At 40.5% G+C, this 19,406-nt stretch overlaps 1 pseudogene; it reads left to right on the top strand.

Moving 5' to 3' along the window:
• On the top strand, positions 16,819-17,476 carry LOC109230316 (annotated as a pseudogene).

The raw sequence follows: 19,406 nt of genomic DNA on the forward strand, positions 1-19,406 counted from the left end.
ATTCCGATCACGCTCCTAAGTCCCAAATGACCTCCCGAAGCTATCCGAACCATCGGAACTCACATCCGAGCCCTCTAACACATAAGTCAACATCCGGTTGACTTTTCTAACTTAAGCTTTCTTAAAAGAGACTAAGTGTCCCAAACCTTCTCAAAACCTTTCCGAATCCGAGCCAACCAACCCGATCACCTATAGAACCGATAAATTAAAAAAATGGAAGCAAAAATGGGGGAAACGGAACGGTAACTCATGAAACGACCGGTCGGGTCGTTACATCCTCCCCCTCTTAAACAAACGTTCATCCTCGAACGAGTCAAGAATCATACCCGAAGCCTCAAATAGGTGAGGATATCTGCTCCGCATCTCCCGTTGGGTCTCCCAAGTAGCCTCCTCCACGGGCGGACCTCTCCATTGCACCTTCACTAAAGCTATATCCATTGATCTCAACTTTCGTACCTGACGCTCCAAAATAGCTGCCGGCTCTGCATCATAAGTCAGATCACCCTCTAACTGAACCATGCTGAAATCCAGAACATGAGACGGATCCCCAATATATTTCCGGAGCATAGAAACTTGAAATACCGGATGCACACTCGATAAGCTGGGTGGCAAAGCAAGCTCATAAGCCACCTCCCCAATCCTCCGAAGTACCTCAAAAGGCCCAAAGAACTGTGGACTCATTTTACTCTTCTTCCCGAATCTCATAACACCCTTCATGGGTGAAACCTTCAACAGAACCTTCTCACAAACCATGTAAGACACATCCCGAACCTTCCTGTCAGCATAGCTCTTTTGTCTCGACTGCGCTGTACGAAGCCTCTCCTGAATCACCTTCACCTTGTCTATAGCATCCTGCACCAAATTTGTACCCAATAGCCTGGCCTCGCCCGGCTCAAACCAACCAACTGGAGATCTACACCGCCTCCCATACAAAGCCTCATATGGAGCCATCTGAATACTCGATTGGTAACTGTTGTTATAAGCAAACTCTACGAGCGGTAGAAATTGATCCCATGACCCTCCAGAATCAATGACACAAGCACGCAACATATCCTCCAATATCTGAATAGTGCGTGCAGACTGCCCGTACGTCTAAGGGTGAAAAGTTGTGCTCAACTCAACTTGAGTACCGAACTCTCGCTGTACAGACCTCCAAAACTGTGAAGTAAACTGAGTGCCCCTATCTGAAATGATGGAAACTGGGACACCATGCAAACGAACAATCTCCCGGATATAGATCTCTGCCAACCACTCTGAAGAATAAGTAGTACACACAGGAATGAAGTGCGCGGACTTGGTCAGCCGATCCACAATCACCCAAATAGCATCGAACTTCTTCAAAGTCCGTGGGAGCCCAACTACAAAGTCCATGGTGATTCGCTCCCACTTCCACTCTGGAATATCCATCCGCTGAAGCAAGCCACCCGGTCTTTGATGCTCATATTTCACCTGCTGACAATTGAGACACCGAGCTACAAACCCCACAATGTCTTTCTTCATTCTCCTCTACCAATAATGTTGTCTCAGATCCTGATACATCTTCCGCGGCACCCGGATGAATGGAATACCGTGAGCTATGGGCCTCCTCCAGAATCAACTCCCGAAGCCCATCTACATAGGGCACATATATCCGGCCCTGCATCCTCAACACCCCGTCATCACGGATAGTCACATCTCTTGCATCATCATGCTGAACATTGTCCGTAAGGACAAGCAAATGAGGATCATCATACTGGCGCTTTCTGATACGCTCATACAAGGAAGACCGAGAAATCACACAAGCCAATACCCTACTGGGCTCCGAAATGTCCAACCTCACGAACTGATTGGCCAAAGCTTGAACATCAACTACAAGAGGTCTCTCCCCAACTAGAATATACGCCAAACTTCCCATACTCACCGCCTTTCGGCTCAAAGCATCGGCTACCACATTGGCCTTCCCCGGGTGATAGAAGATAGTAATGTCATAATCTTTTAGCAACTCCAACCACCTCCGCTGCCTCAGATTGAGATCCTTTTGCCTGAACAAGTGCTGGAGGCTACGATGATCAGTAAACACCTTGCATGACACACAATACAAATAATGCCTCCAGATCTTCAACGCATGAACAATGGCAGCCAACTCCAAATCATGAACGGGGTAGTTCTTCTCATGAGGCTTCAACTGACGAGAAGCAAACGCAATAACTCTACCCTCCTGCATCAGAAGACACCCAATACCAACTCTCGAAGCATCACAATACACGATATAAGAACCTGAAGCTGATGGCAACTCAAACATTGGACCTGTGGTCAAGGCAGTCTTGAGCTTCTGAAAGCTCTCCTCACACTCATCACACCACTGAAATGAAACCCCCTTCTGAGCGAACTTGGTTAAGGGCGATGATATAGACGAAAATCCCTGAACAAACCGGCGATAACAACCCGCCAAACCAAGAAAACTGTGAATCTATGTGGTTGAGGACGGTCTGGGCCAACTCTGAACCGCCTCTTTCTTCTTCGGGTCAACCTGAATACCATCACTGGACACCACGTGCCCCAGGAAAGCCACTGAACTGAGCCAAAACTCACATTTGGAGAACTTTGCATAAAGTTTCCCCTCCCTCAATCTCTGCAACACCACTCTCAAATGCTCCGCGTGCTCCTGCTGACTACGCGAGTTTACCAGAATATCATCAATGAAGACTATGTCAAACGAGTCAAGATACGGCCGGAACACACTGTTCATTAGATGCATGAACGCTGCTGGGGCATTGGTCAGCCCGAAAGACATCACCAAGAACTCACAATGACCATATCAGGTCCTGAAAGCTGTCTTATGTATATCTGAGTCCCTGATCTTCAACTGGTGATAACCTGAGTGGAGATCAATCTTGGAGAACACTCTCGCTGCCTGAAGCTGGTCGAACAAATCATCGATACGAGGCAAAGGATACTTGTTCTTAATGGTTACTTTGTTGAACTGTCTGTAATCAATGTACATTCTCATCGTGCCATCCGTCTTCTTCACAAAAATAACCGGCGCACCCCAAGGTTACACACTAGGGCGAATGAACCCCTTGTCAAGGAGTTCCTGAAGCTGCTCTTCTAACTTCTTCAACTCCGCTGGTGCCACACGTTACGGAGGAACAGAAATGGGCTGAGTGCCCGACACTAGATCAATACCAAAATCAATATCCCTGTCCGGTGGCATGCCCGGCAGGTCTATAGGAAACACATCGGGGAAATCCCTCACGACTGGAACAAAATCAATACTGGGAGTCTCTGCACTGACATCCCTCACAAATGCTAAGTATGAAAGACAACCTTTCCCAATCGTACGCTGGGCCTTCAAGAAATAAATCACCCTGCTGGGGACATAATCGGTAGAACCTCGCCACACAATCTGTGGAATACCCGGCATAGCTAATATCACTGTCTTGCCATGACAGTCCAGAATAGCCCGGCACGGAGATACCCAATCCATGCCCAAAATAACATCGAAGTCCACCATACATAATAACAATAGATCCACTCGGGTCTCCAGAACCCAAATAGACACAACACACGACCGGTACACACGGTCTACCACAACTGTATCGCCCACCGGCGTGGAGACATGAACAGAAGAAACGAGGGACTCGTAGGGTATATCCAAATAATGAGCAAAATAAGACGACACATAAGAGAAAGTAGAACCAGGGTCAAATAACACAGAAGCATCCCTGCGGCAGACTGAGATAATACCTGTAATCACCGCATCTGAAGCAATGACATCAGGCCTAACCGAAAGTGCATAGAAGCGGGCCAGACCACCACCGGATCGACCTCCCCTCTGGGGCGACCCCTAGATGACTCTCCTCCACCCCTAGCTGGCTAGGTGGGTGGTGAAGTGGCTGGGGCTGAAGCTGATGGCTGACCCCTCTGCTGAGATAAACCCCCAAGACGACGAGGACACTGCCTCCACATGTGACCCATCTCTCCACACTCATAGCAACTCCCGGGTGCTGGAGATGGGGACTGAAGGGAACCCCTAGCAGATGCACCTGGCGTAGAAGAATCCTGAACTGATGGAGCACGGGACGAACCCTGGGCTGGAAGTGCACCGAGTGAGGAATGACCCAACTGAGAACCATGAGAACCATGGCGTGATGATGCCCCACGATAACCTGGGCGTGCTGACTGAGCATGCCTGAACTGACGGCCTCTGCCGTGCTGAAACTGGCCCCTCGAAGGAGTACTTCCAAAACTACCATGTCCTCGAGGCCTCTTGGTCTCCCTTCCTCGCACTCCTGGCGCCGAACTAACTCAATCTCACGAGCGATATCCACAACCTCCTGAAATGTAGCACCTGACACTCTCTCCCTAGTCATGAGAACCCGAAGCTGGTATGTGAGACCATCAACAAACCTCCTGATCCTCTCTCTCTACGTAGCAACCAGCCAAATAGCATGTCGAGCTAACTCTGAGAACCTCATCTCATATTGAGTAATAGTCATATCCCCCTTTCGTAACTGCTCGAACTGCCTACGCAGCTCCTCCCTGCGGGACTGTGGGACATACTTCTCCAAAAAAAGAGCGGAGAACTGCTGCCAAGTAAGAGGTGCCAAACCAACAGGCCTACACCTCTTATATGCCTCTCACCAAGTGAAGGCAGCTCCGGTAAGCTGAAAGGTCGTGAATGCAACCCCGCTGGTCTCCAGAATACCCGCGGTGCGAAGAATCCTCTGACATCTATCTAAGAAACCCTGGGCCTCCCCGCCCTCTGCACCACTGAAAGTAGGAGGTTGGAGTCTGCCAAACCTCTCCAACCTACGCTGCTCGTCCTCTGGAATAACTGGAGCTACGTAGCCCTGAGCAGCTGCCACCGGCTGGGCTAGTGGTGCCTCCGGTGTCTGCAATCCCTGAACCACCTGATCGGGCATGCGGGCGGTGGGAGTCTGAGAGCCTCCCCCTGCCTGAGAAGTGGTGGCGGCAGTAGAGACTGCAACCGCCTGAGCAAGACTCGTACATACGGTCAAAATCTGGGCCAAGGTCTCCTGAAGACCTGGAATCATAATGGGCACAACTGGTGCCTAAGCTGGTGCTGCTGGAGTGTCCACAACTGGGACCTGATCCTGAACTAGGGTGGCTGGTGGATCTGTAGGTGCTGCCTCAACTGCTGTGCGGGTTGCACCTCTGCCCCTACCGCGGCCTCGACTGCATCCTCGGCCTCTAGTGGCCCCAGCTGGTGGTACTGGTGGTCATCCATCCTGACCGGTCGCTCGTGTCCTCACCATCTGTGAGAGAATAAAATACAAAAGTTTAGTACTCGGATCAACAGATTTCGCACGACAAGAATTTCAAGAATATGAAGTTTTCCTAAAAGTTCTACAGCCTCTCGAGGATAAATACAAACATCTCCATACCCATCCGCGAGACTCTAATAAAACCTGCTCATGACTCGTGAGACCTATGTAACCTAGACTCTGATACCAACTTGTCACGACCCTAAACCTGGACCCGGTCGTGATGGCACCTCTCGTGAAGACAAGGCCAGCTGACACACTACCAATTCATTTTAAGCAATTAATATAATAAATACTAAGTCTTTAGCAAAAATAAAATCCCAAAATAAGGTAAAATGCAGTTTGCGGAATAAGACATAGCCCGACATCGGGGAATCACCAATCATAAGCATTTATAATAATACTACAAGTCTGAAATAGTCTACTCCACTATAATATAACTAAAACAGAAGGAAATAAGATAGAGGGAGAATGCACTGGGCTGCGAATCGCCGGGCAGCTACCTAGTGAATCTCCGGAATCTGCTGAACAGCTCTCAAACCTCGCAAGCAGGACCAGTAGCGCCCGAATCTGCACGCAGGGGTGCAGGGAGTAAAGTGAGTACTCCAACTCAGTGAGTAATAACATAAATGAAGACCGAGCGACACAAAATCACGTTAAACACAACAATAAGCTATAAGAGGAAGAATAAAATCAGTAAATACAATTTTTAAGCAATGTAATCTCATAAAACACTTTTTAAGCAGTTAAACAAATAAAAGAAAAGCAGCTAAAAAAGGTAAACACATAAGAACCACCCCACGGGCACAATAACAACTGAATCATCCAATCGGGCAATAACATAGAACAACACCAGCCCCTCGGTCTCTATCTCATATCACATTGGGTACCCGCGCTCACTGGGGGTGTACAGACTCCGGGAGGCGCCCCTTACGGCCCAAGCGCAATATCAAGCCATCTCATGGCATAATCACATAGGCTCTCGGACTCATATCAACAAGCCACCTCGTGGCGTACCATCTCAGGCCCTCGGCCTCATAATCATAATCAATATATCACCGCTGCGGTGTGCAGCCCGACCCAAAAGTATCCTCACAACACAGGCCCTCGGCCTTACTCTGTCAGAATCACATAAGCCCCTCGGGCAACAGTAAAACATGATGCTCAGATCAAAATATCTTTTAAAATATCATTTAAGGTGTTTAAAACAGAGTAACATGGCTGAGTTATGAAGACAGTAAAATATGGCATGACTGAGTCCAAGTACAAAATCAAACAGTGAGGAAATAGCGCTAAAAATCCCCTAAGGGTCCAAACAGTTGGCACGAAGCACAAATATGGCATTTAGCCCAAAAACATGATAACATCAAATAATTCGCAATCAAATACACAGTAAAATAGTCATTCGAGATGGACTAAGTCACAATCCCCAACGGTGCACGACCCCACGCTCGTCATCTAGGGTGTGCGTCACCTCAACATAGCCTAACGGTGTTAATCCGGTGTTTCATACCCTCAGGACAACATTTAAAATCATTACTCACCTTAAACCGGCCCAAACTCTATCTCGCTATGCCTTTGCCCCTCGAATCGGCCTCCTGATGCTCCGAATCTACCAAAATCAGAACGTAACCATCAAAATAAGCTAAGGGGACAAAGCCTACTCGAAAATAATTGAAAAACAACGCAAATCCCGAAACTACCAAAACCCGACCCCCGAGCCCACGTCTCGGAAATCGATAAAATTCACATCAATAGATTCCTTATCTCCCCACGAGTTCATACATATCAAAAGTTCCAAAATCCGACCACAAATGGCCCCTCAAAAACTCAAGTCTAGGTCTCCAATATCAAGCCCTAGTTTCCTCAATTTTTACCGTTAATTTCCACTAAAATCATGATTAACCAATGGGAAAATGATCATAAACTCAAGTAATGAAGCTTAGGGAACTTACCCAACTGATTCACCTCGATTTTCCCTTGAATTCTCTGCCCTAGCTCGTTTCCCGTCTTCAAAAATGGAGTTTTTAGCCAAAAATTGGCGAAGGAAATATTATATACTTCTAGTCCAGTGATTCTGCATCTGCGGCCCTATTACCGCTTCTGCGGTACCGCATTTGCGGTCCAAGAGCCGCTTCTGCAGTCCTCACTTATCCGGCCAATTTCCGCATCTACGATGCACCATCCGCACCTGCGCCATCGCAGGTGCAGTTCCTCAACCGCTTCTGCGGTTCCTGCCCTTCCTAGGACTTTTCCGCTTCTGCGACCGGTCACCCGCATCTGAGGGGTCGCACCTGCGATCCTTCAACCGCAGATGCGGTTATGACAGCAACCAAAATGGCTTCAACTCTCAAACTCAATTCCAAACCTTCCGTCAACCATCCGAAATCACCCCGAGGCCCCCGGGACCTCAACCAACAGCATAAACACATCATATACTACTATCCAAACTTATACCAATCTTCAAACACCTCAAACAACATCAAAACACCTCGAATTGAAGCCTAAGGTTCTAAAATCTTCTGAATTCCGCTTTTGATCAAAAAGTATACCAAACCACGTCCGAATGACTTGAAATTTTGCACACACATCCCAAATGACACAAAGGAGCTACTGCAACTTTCGGAATTCCATTCCGACCCCTATATCAAAATCTCACCTACCAACCGGAAAATGCCAAAAATCCAATTTCGCCAATTCAAGCCTAAATCTACTCCGGACCTCCAAAACACATTCTGATCATGCTCCTAAGTCCCAAATCACCTCCCGAAGCTATCTGAACCATCAGAACTCACATCCGAGCCCTCTAACACATAAGCCAATATGCGGTTGACTTTTCCAACTTAAGCTTTCTTAAAAGAGACTAAGTGTCCCAAACCTTCTCAAAACCTTTCCGAACCCTAGCCAACCAACCCGATCACCAATAGAACCGATAGACAAAGAAGATAGAAGCAGAAATGGGGGAAACGGAGCGATAACTCATTTAACGATAGGTCGGGTCGTTACAATCAGTGAGGCGAAATCATCATAATCAGCTTCAGATATTTTATTTTTGTTGGCTTCTTTAACACTAACAAGATAACAATGTGAGAAAGCACCACTCCCTTATTACTCCTTTTAGTTCTTGTAATGATATTTCTTACACATTTGCCATGACAAGGTAAAGACCACTTTATTCAGTTCTAATTCATTCATTGTTTTGAAATTTTTATTTGAAAACTAACAATTCCATGCGATTTGGTATGTGCTATGTATATGGTAGTTCTTTGCCTAGAGAATTTGAAATTTGGGTTCATCAAGGTTATTCTCTCTTTAATTTTGTCACAAAAAATTTATGCCTATTATAGCAAGGTGTTAATACGTCAGGTTCGCGCTTGATGGCCGTGGGATTGTAGTTGGTGTAGAAGATAGGTAAATCTCAAAGCTTATATCTTTTATTTTTATCATTCAGTAATATATGCTTAAGAGAAATTACCTCAATCTCAATATTATTGTTCATAAAGTGAAGTTTCGTGATACTATTGTGTTGTTCTTACATCAATTCAATATGAGTAGTTGTTCAATTTTTCATAATCCACAGAAAAGACTCTTTTCTTTTTATTAGACTTATAGGTTATATTATATCACGCAACATCAAAGAAAATTGCCATACTAGACCATGAGAAGAAGAAAACCTATGTACTCCTGAAAGAAGGCATGACCTATGCTGGTATGGTATTATTCTTTTTTTCTTAAATATTTATGGGTCTCTTTTGTCATCAATCTAATTATGTTCGGTTTCTCAACTGTTCCCTGGAGTTTTTTTTATTTGACTTCTACCTTTTTGTTATGGCAAAGCACTGGAGTAGTTTCCCGCAGATTTAATAGTAGCTATAGCCATTTAGTAGATCGATAACTTTCATTTTTACTTGAATGACAGTTAAATTGGAAACTCATGATCTTATAGCGAATGCTGCCGCTTCTCCTTCAATTTAGGTGTATTAATTTCACTTTGTATGTTGGGTTGCAAATCTTCCTGGAATGTTTCTCTTTACTGATCCCCCAATGATATAGATTCTTCTTTTGGCCTTTAGACCTATATAATGTTACATCAGTTTGTTATTGGTGAAAGATTTTATATGGAGATGTTTTGAGAATTTACTTACTGTGATTGTATAAGGAAATCCTGAAAGTAGATAGATGAAATACTATGATCTGAAAGATCGTAAGTTATTTGTGCAGTATATTTAAAGAGTTTTGTTTAAAACAATGATGTAAAGAAAGTGTTGATACCCAATTTTTTCGTGTATTTTTTATATATGCAAAATATCTCTGAAATAGTATATATACGCATATATAAGTATATCCAAGCATTTTACTATTTTTTCCCATAATTCTTAAGGTTTTAAACTGATTTATTTCCTTTTCCTCCATAAAAGCCCAATGATTATTTTTAAAAATTATTACTTTTTGGTAATTTAATTATTAGGATTTTATATTTATACTGAAATATAGCTAACATAATTTTTAGGTCTAGGGCTGGTTCCGGAAAGGGATCGAAGAGAATGTAGTTCATTCAAGGCTCAGACAGAATTAGTTAGAAGCACCTCTTTCTATTGATATTGACTTGATGTGATGCTCTCTTCTCTCGCCCGTAAACCATAGTTACATTTTTTACAAATTTATTTAGTATTTTAAAAGCTAAATTGCATATAATTGCAATATTAGCCCATTTTAAGATTTAATTGCGTTTATAATTACAAAATTGGCTACGGTATTTTTTAATCTAATATCTATATATTATTAATTAATTTCGTACCTTTAATTTGTTTCCAGAAAATATTTTACTATTTTTTATAAAATAAATAAGGGAAAATGGCTATTTAGATGTTAGCCTGTTTTTGTTCCAATTTTGGCCAGATTTGGCACCCATGATCCAACCCAATTTCAATTTCAAATTGCCCAGCCCAATTCCTAAAACTACCGGACCCACAGCCCGTCTAAAATACCCGCCCGGATCCCCTTTTAATCTCAGCCGTTGATCTAACAGATCAATGGCTCACGTTCTCCTTTCCTTTTTTAATTTACCAACACCCCCTAAACCTAAATTATTTTCACCTACCAGCCGCCTCTGAACCCTCCCATTCTCTCAAACTCTCAGAAACCCTAGCCGCCATCTCTATCTCCACCACTTCCACTCTAAAACCACCGGAATCCATGGCTTCCAAGTCCATTGGAGTCCTATTCCCACCTCCTATAACTCCTACACGCCTGGTTTTTGAAGGTTCAGGGCCTGACCACGACGAAGCTTGGTCCAGGCCCCGCTTGATTCGAGTTCTGCGGCCATCTCCGGCTTTGCTCCGGCTCTTGGTCTTTTGAGCCTGATTGTGAAATTCTCTAGCTTAGATCGTGGCTTTTCCAGGCTTTCTCGCTTCTAGGGTTCTTCTGGAACCCTAGCCTTTCGAGGTTCTCCTGATTCCTCTAGATCTGTTCTAGATCTATGTTTATTTTAAGGTTTTCAAACGATTTCTCAAAGTTTCTTTCAAAAGTTTGCTTTCAAACCTTTCATCTTCTCCGATTTAGGGTTTCTCTGATTTTACATGATCTACTGTGATTCTTATGTGTTTTCTTCTGCTGTGTTTTCTTCTATCTTACTCTTATGACTTCCCCTACTGTATTTTGCACGATTTTTCTTTTATTATGTTTTCATGAAGTTTTCTGGGAAATACATGTTTAAGGTCTCAGCCCCTTTGAGTTTTCTGAACTTATTTCGTTAGTATTCTTCTGCCTGACTTGCTTGTTTTCGTCTCTAGACTCGATTAATGGTAAAAACCCTAGAATTTGGGGGTTTCTTTCGAGTTTGAGGCCACTTGTTACGTGCTTTGTGTGCTTCTCATCTCTAAACTTGCTTGGTTTCAAAACCCTAATCTCTGAGTTCCTGATGTTGTTTCGTCTTTGTTTCCACTTTGTTTCTCCATGTGGTTCTGACTTTTTGCTAACATCTATGAGACCCTGTTTACATGACTCTTTAGCATGCTTCTGATTAGCCTATACGACTATCATGTTTCGCTAGCATTATTGTTTCTCTTTGTCATGATTTAACCTCACACGCTCGATGTTGTGCATTCTTTATATACACTGGTTGTCCCTCTAGAATTTTGGGATTGATTTCAGACTTCCTTGTGTAAGCATGATTGATTCTTTCCTTGTTTTATTTGAAAACTCTCTTTAACCTTTCGATTCCCTTATTTCTGACTTGGTTCATTAGTGATTTTGAATCCCTGATTCCCTGATTTACTATGTACTAATTGATTTACTTTGTTTTGCCTTATTTACTTAACCGTGTGTTTCAAATTTTCTTTCCTTAATTAAAACCCCTATGTATTTACCCCTTATTTGTATGCTATGCACAATATGTTTACTTGATCTCCTTCCTTAAATAATTTCTGCCCTTTACCGTTTAAATTTGAACTCCTCAATCAAAGGATTTTCTGCTACTGATTGATTCTAATTGATACATGATTATTTTCTTACCTTTGTTCCCTGCCTGATTTCAAACTATAAATACCTGCTCCTTTCTTAACACACACACGACCAACACTCGAGTCTTTTTCTGAACTCAGACTCACACTCATAAGTATACTCTTGTTATTTGTATTGTGGTCTGCTACAAGATTTCTGCTCTCTTTGCTTTCTGAAACTGGTATGTCCTAGTTTTAATTCTAGCCCCAACCCCAATGTGTTTACTTACCAGTTCTTATGTCCATGTTCACTTTAATGTCTGAAGTATGTAATCTTTGTGTAATGTGTTCTTCCCATTTCTTGTAATGAATCCCATTCCTATATTCCCTTATGTGTTTTGAGCTATGGTTAAAAAATATGGCAATATAGCTGAAGTTATTGTCCATGGACATGAACTTGACCCTTTGGGTCCTAAGCTCTTTCAAATTCCCATCCACATTCCCTTATTATGTGTGTTGAGTTAAAGCTTTGGCCTGACAGCATTCTAATTACTGCCCAGGCCATGGCTTGACCTTCAATAGGTATTTACTCTCCAATGTTTGACCAACAGGTTTGGTCAGGGGTGTGCCAGCCTACCTCATGGTTGGGTATGACCACCAGCCTGCTTTGGCATTCCCTACCCCCCCTCTCTATGGCACTTGCACTCATTCTTAGAATTTAAGTTCTGCCCTCTCTTGTGAGCCTTGTCTTGGGACCCCTGAGCTCCCTCTGAACTTGGACACTTGAGGGTTGGCTCTTCCACACTGCACTATAACTTATTCTGATTAATATCTTGGGTGTAAGCACTGCCCGGGGTTCCTAAAACCCCTTGGATCTCTGAAACACCCTAGAGAAGGCCTTGGAAATCTGATCTCGGAGGTGGTTCAATCTCATATTATTAGACACTAAGTTTGAATTAGGCTGCTCGGATGTAGCTGATAGCTTCTGATGTACTTTTAATTTCAGTTTTGTTTTATTGGTCTGTAATAAATTGTATAAACTCATGGGGATTTAGTGAAAAAGGGGAGGGGTTTACTTTTATGCACAAAGGGTAGAAAATATGCATATAGGATTTTATTTCTGATTTGTGCAACTTCACACGTAGATATTATGTCTATAGGATTTAACATTGGATTTCTGCAACTAAGCATATAGACATCCTTCCTATAGGGTTTGCTTCTGAATTTCTGCACTTTCATAGAAATCATGTTAGGAATTCTGCATGTAGATACCATGCCTATAGGGGTTTGCATCTCTGCATATAATAGCATCATTAGGCAAACAAATAGGTTTAATAATAAGATGGCATATGTAGATATCTTGGTTTACAAGGCTTCCAGTAGTATTTAAAAGTGTATCACGTATAGAAAGCATGCCTATAGGGATTTCGAAACCAAAAAATTATCTCACTTATTCAAAACAGTGTTGATTTTACTAAAACAAACGACTTTTCTTTCTAAACCTACTCGCATGAACTCTGGTAAACATTTCCCAACCGATCTGCATTCTGGAACTCGTTTAGCTGTTAAACCACGTACCCTTTTCTGAAACCTTTTTTGTTACTCTGAAATTTTCTTTTAAAATCAGCTTGTGGTTTAAAATCAGTAGTTCTATCCAACACATAGACAAAAAAAGGGTTTAACTAATCAACTGGATCAGTCTTAGACAATTGCATTCGAGTAAGCCTAATATAGACTTCCTATCTAGAAAAATATGTTGAATCAGTCCGCTCATTGACTTAATTTAATTTAAGACTAAACCAGTACGTGCAAGACATGCTAAAATCTATGGCTTTATCTGATTTAGGAGGCTTATGTGAGCCCTACTTTCTTATTTGCTGTCCCCTTTACTTGCATTATGTGTTTTGATTGACGCCTTAGTATTTTGTCCTTTGAAAACTCTCCAAAAGGCCCCAAACCCCTCCCCCATTAGGACTAGTTAGTCCAAATGCCTCCGGGACTGATAGGATTGGGACGGGTACTAGCATGCAATAAGTAACGAGACATTCCGCGCTTTAATACCTTAATGGGGTGGGAAGGGTAGATATGGATATGATGACCACGCGATAACACCACGTGTATAAACGGTTACCGGGTGTTGTGTGGGGTGATCCATATTATTTATAAACCTAGGACCCCCTTTCCCTTTACTTGTTTATGTTTATTTTCAGAATTGTTTAAACCATTTCCTCAAAATTTCTGCTTTCTTTATTTTTCTCCAAATTTTCAATTCACCTGCAACATTATGTGTCAATCCCCTTCTATTTGAGCCCTTAATTGCTTACTTGATTATGTGAAGTCACAATTATAACATGGCCGGGAACCACACTAGTGGATCTTGAGGGGTGCCTAACACCTTCCCCTCGAGATAATTTCTAGCCCTTACCCAAACTCTGTTTCTTCATCTCAAACTCTTCCTTAAAGTGTCCTAATGCACTATAATCATTAGGTGGCGACTCTTCAAATCCAAAAACCCAATTCCCAAACGGGAATAGAGTTGTCTTTTCCAAAAATGTCGTAAACCCGATTTCCCTTGGGAGAAAGGGGGCGTCGACAGGAAGTTGTAAATTTTCTTCAAAAATGACTTCCTCTATATATTTCAGAAATGGCTTACTCTATTTATTGATGGACGTGGTTTCTCCTACTTAATCACAAAGTTTACCCAATATCATCAACTGCAAGTCATATGTTACTTTTCTTAAGGCTGAATCATATTCTTGGCAAGAAAAGAGCTTGATTTTACTAGGATTAAATATGGTATAATCAGAAGTTGAAGATTTATTTTATTCAAACTACTAATAGTTGCTCTTCAAAAACAACACATGTGTCTCTTTCTATTCCTTCTTTAACCTTTTTTTTAGTTTGAATTGAACTTATTCAGTTTAAGCTTTCTATTGCTAATTTATATTTGATTGTATATTGTGAAAATCAGCGATGCCTCTAGCCCCTTTCCTCCTCTCCTCGATTGTTGGTTTTTTCAGAATTAAATTTTCTTGACAATTGCTTTTGCTCTCCTCTTGGTCATATGCACTCTAAGTCATCTGTGTGAAGATAGTCTAATTTCGTATATTGATATTTTTGCTATTAATACTATTGAATCTTTCTGTTTCTTGCACAATTTGAGTCATGGTTTAGCTGCGGTTACTCTCTATTGGAGTATATATGGTATAAAAAGAGATGTGTTGGCACCTCTCTTTAGCCACCAATAGTATTACTTATATGCAAGTGTATCTTATGAAAGTTTTGTGCTTTATAATACACTTTAAAATTAAAAAAAAAGAGATAATATTTGAGAAAGAACAAGCAACCTTGAGAAAATATCTAGGCCTACTGATAGTGTTATGACTAACGAATATACAAAAAATAAAATTGGCCAAAGGGTGTCACCTCCGGCATAACCATCAGGAGGTTTTAGAGATATGCGGCGATACAAACTCTTTATATATATATATATAAATAAATTCATTATTTTGCATATACACTCTATTGGTTTTAATATTTTAGTTATTTAGATTATCCAAGCAATATACATGGAATAAAGTATGATTTACTAATATTTTTCATAACTGAGCGAACCGCGGATAGTTTCACTAGTTTAGAAATAAAAGAAGGGGGTAGGGGACTCAAATACTTAATATAAACTAATACTTACAAGAAATGGCGATTTATATTGAAACAAATTCTTAAAGAGTTAATATCCTAAAATCTCCTTAAACAATCAAGTTTTTGTCAAATTCCTACTTAAACTATTCGGTGTCCACAAAACCACCTGAACTGTATTGCCCTTCATATTAAAACCCCCTTATTGCATTCTGGAGACGCGTCTAGTTTACTCATGATGTATTACTCACGAATACTTGATTAATTCTAGGAGTTTTGGCCAAAATACTATATAATTGTGCTTTATGCTAGACTCCAATTGATAAATCCTTATTTATATTCACTTTGTAATATAATTAGAATATAAATAAAGGCAACTAGTCTTGTATTTCTTAAAAGTCATCTTATATTACATAAAACAGATTACACAAAATAAAATTTCACAAATAAAAAATCAATTACCCAACAATTACATTCTCCAATTCCAGATTACATAAAGAAGGTTTAAGAGATTCAACTTTATTCTTTACAAGGTGTTGAGTTTAATAAGAAGATTTAAATTGGTATTCTTTTAATACGAGCGGCAATATGGTTCAGGGTGGTTTTGGGGACACCTAATAGTTTAGATAGGAAAATGACAAAAATGTACTCCCTCCGTTTTATATTAAATGAGGTACTTTCCTTTTTAGTCTGTTCCAAAACAAATGACACATTTCTAAATTTGGAAATAATTCAACTTTAAACTCTTTCATTTTACCCATTTACCCTTAATGAGAAGCTTTTATAGCCGTACAAATGTCATGGACCCACAAAGTTTTACACCTTAAGATTTTAAGACCACAAGTTTCAAAAGTCTTCTTCTTTTTTCTTAAACTTTGTGCCGAGTCAAACTATCTCGTATAATATGAAACGGAGGGAGTAATAGTTTAAGAGGATTTTAGGGTATTAACTCATTCTTAAAAGAATTTCTTATTTATACATACGACGAAACCAAAATTACAATTTAGAGTAAGATGGTACAATATTAGTGCTATAGATAAATAAAAAATATCGTAATGAAAAGATTTACAAGGATTGGAGATTGACAATTGAGAAGGGCAAAATAGAAAGAAAAAAAAAATATAGTCTAAAATTGGTGGGAAATTTTAGTTCTTAAGGCAAAGTTAGGGGGGGGGGGAGCAGAAAAAATTGGAAAAAAAGACTTAAAAAAAAAAAAAAAAAAAAGGGTACAACCCAAACCTAAACAATATCGAAACCATAGGCTATTATAGTTGCGGCAAAACCCAATCCATCTCAAATACAACTTTATTACACATCTTATTTATATTCTCTGATCATACTTTTCACATAACAATATTCCTCCATTTCACTTTGTTTGATACTCCTCTGGCGACAAGAAGTCATTAGCTATTTTAAAATCTAGAACTTATAAAGTTGAAATACTGGTTTCGTCTCTACTTTTTGATAATCACATGGAATTAGAATCTGCCGCTCACTTTCATACTTTAGTTTCTAAAGCTGCAACCATAAGTTTATCAGGACTCGGACCAGGAGGTCCTTTTAGCTTCGATTCTTTCTCTCGAAGCTGGAATTCACATAAGAAAAAGCCCGAATCATCCAAAAAGAAGAAACAGGAAAATTCCGTTAAACACGAGACAATGGGAAACGAATGGTTGGAGACAGGGAACTGTCCTCTTGCCAAATCTTATAGAGCTTTGAGGAATGTCCTCCCATTTGTGGCAATAACTTTTCCACTGTCTCCTGGAGTGAAGATTAAATGCCCGCGGGCAGTTGTTGCAGTCAGGGCAGTCCTCCTTTGTTAAGACGTTGCGGCCACAGCCACTGGCTTCAAAGATGCTTGTTATTGGAGCCTTGGGCGTGGCCGCTAATATACCACTCGGAATATGGAGAGAGCATACTGAAAAGTTCTCACTATCATGGTTTACAGCAGTCCATGCCGCTGTTCCCTTTATCGCCATGCTGAGGAAGTCGGTTGTCATGCCCAAAACAGCTATGGCATTAACTATTGCTGCTTCTATTTAGGGCATGCAGGTCATTGGGTCAAGAGCAGAGCGACTTCGAATTAAAGCAAAAGATGAGAGTCGTAAATTGGTGGCGCAGAATTGTTAAGATGGTGCTATTATTGGTCTCAACTTAATCCAGGTCAGCACAAAGCCAGAGGCAGATCCATGATTTAAACTCTATGGTTCAACTTTTAAGGTTTTTAGCGTTAAACTCATTATATTTTTAAAGTTATGAGTTTATATCTACTATTTTTGAAATTTTAATAAATTTTTACTGATGAGGTATAAGATGCATTCACCAACAATGGTAGAAATAGAGGGATAATTAGTTGCACTTCTCGATCGTAGTAATTTTCGAAACGATGATAATATATATGTTTTTAATGGTGGTCAAGATGAGACATGGATAAAACATACAATTGAGCTAGCTACCCTAAGAATTTTAAGCAAATAATAAAGACATCACATAATTCCTTTCTATTTACATCCAACTCTAATCAAGGGAGAGATTGTAATGATTCCAGCATTAAGGAGTTTGACCCTATTATTAGGGTAACAATTGGCCAATGTTTTATCTTAAACTTGGTTGCATCCCAAGAAAATTCAATAATGAAAAGGAGTAGTCACAGGGGCGGATCAACCGTACTACATACAGGTTCACATAATTCAATAACTTTTGCCTAAACTCAGTTATTATTGTAACTTTACCTAAAGTTATCGTAGGAACCCATAAACTATAAATTTTGAATTCGCTTCTGAGTAGTCCTTGTAGAGATAATTTAAACTATAATGTTAAATTTCTTTATTTCTTTTACTTCGTAGAGGCACCTATGGCATTTTCTTTCCAAAATGGATTTAATTTTTTAATGTTTAAGTTGTAATTGATAACGTTCTAATTGAATTGTTTATCGTGGCATTTTATTTTATGTAATTTTTCATAGATCTTAAATTTTTTAGAATTTGTGTTAGCCTATATAGCATGACTATAGACTCACTGCTTCATTTACCAACCAACAATATTGTCGTAATGTTTGATTAAAATTGGGGTAAGAGGAGCATGTTTGAGTCGTTTTACCATGCCTTAGTAGGCTTCTGCTTCTCCAATAATTAGAGCCGTTAATATGGGCTTGGCCCGTTGGGTCAGCCCAGCCCAGCCCGGCCCGTGATTTAGCAGGGCTGGGCTAGATTTTTGGAGCCCATTTAAAAACGAGGGCTTTAAGCCCGGCCCGAATAAGCCCGTGGCCCGTGAGGCTTGACTGAGGCTGGGCTGGGCCGGCCCGTGGGCCTAATAAAAATACGTATTTATTATATATATAATATAAAAAGTATATGACACAAAAAATAACAAGAAGAGTATCCCAAGCTTAAAGTTTATTAAGCTCATCATATTAAAAGATCAAAGTTTTAAAACGTTAATTATTCTTAATATTTAACTAATTAATATTGCATACAAATTGTAGATGTAGAAGAAAATAAAGATGTTAAGACAATCTTCTCATAAGCGGATTCAAACGTGTTTGATGAAGATGGTGTGTTAGATATCCCTAAGTGTCATGGGCGTTCTCTTGAATAGTTTGTTTTGAGTTTTGACTTTTAGTGAATGAAATATAGTCTTGTCTTTTACTTTTTTTAATTTTATTGTGATATATTAGAACCGTATAAAAGGTTATTAAGTTTTGTGAAATTTTTCCAATAAGATTTTTTTAATTTATATATATTTATCTTTTTTTAGTTTAGAAATTAAAGAAAAAATGTAAAATTATATTTTAAGAAAATGGTGGGCCGGACCGTGGGGGCTCGTAGCCCACATAGGGCTGGGGTGAGCTGATCATTATAAGGCCCATCAATATGGTGGGCTAGCCCAGCCCAACCCGTCACTTTCTAAAGCCCATGTGGGGCTGGGCGCCCATATTGACAGCTCTACTAATAATCTAAGCTCATCATTATATGAAATGACGAGATACAAAACAAAGTATACTCTTTGTCACACCACTTATTTAATCGGAAAAGAATTAAAAACCCTACACTCGCTAATT

This window comes from Nicotiana attenuata, chromosome 7 (assembly GCF_001879085.1).
Source record: "Nicotiana attenuata strain UT chromosome 7, NIATTr2, whole genome shotgun sequence".
Taxonomy (NCBI): domain Eukaryota; kingdom Viridiplantae; phylum Streptophyta; class Magnoliopsida; order Solanales; family Solanaceae; genus Nicotiana; species Nicotiana attenuata.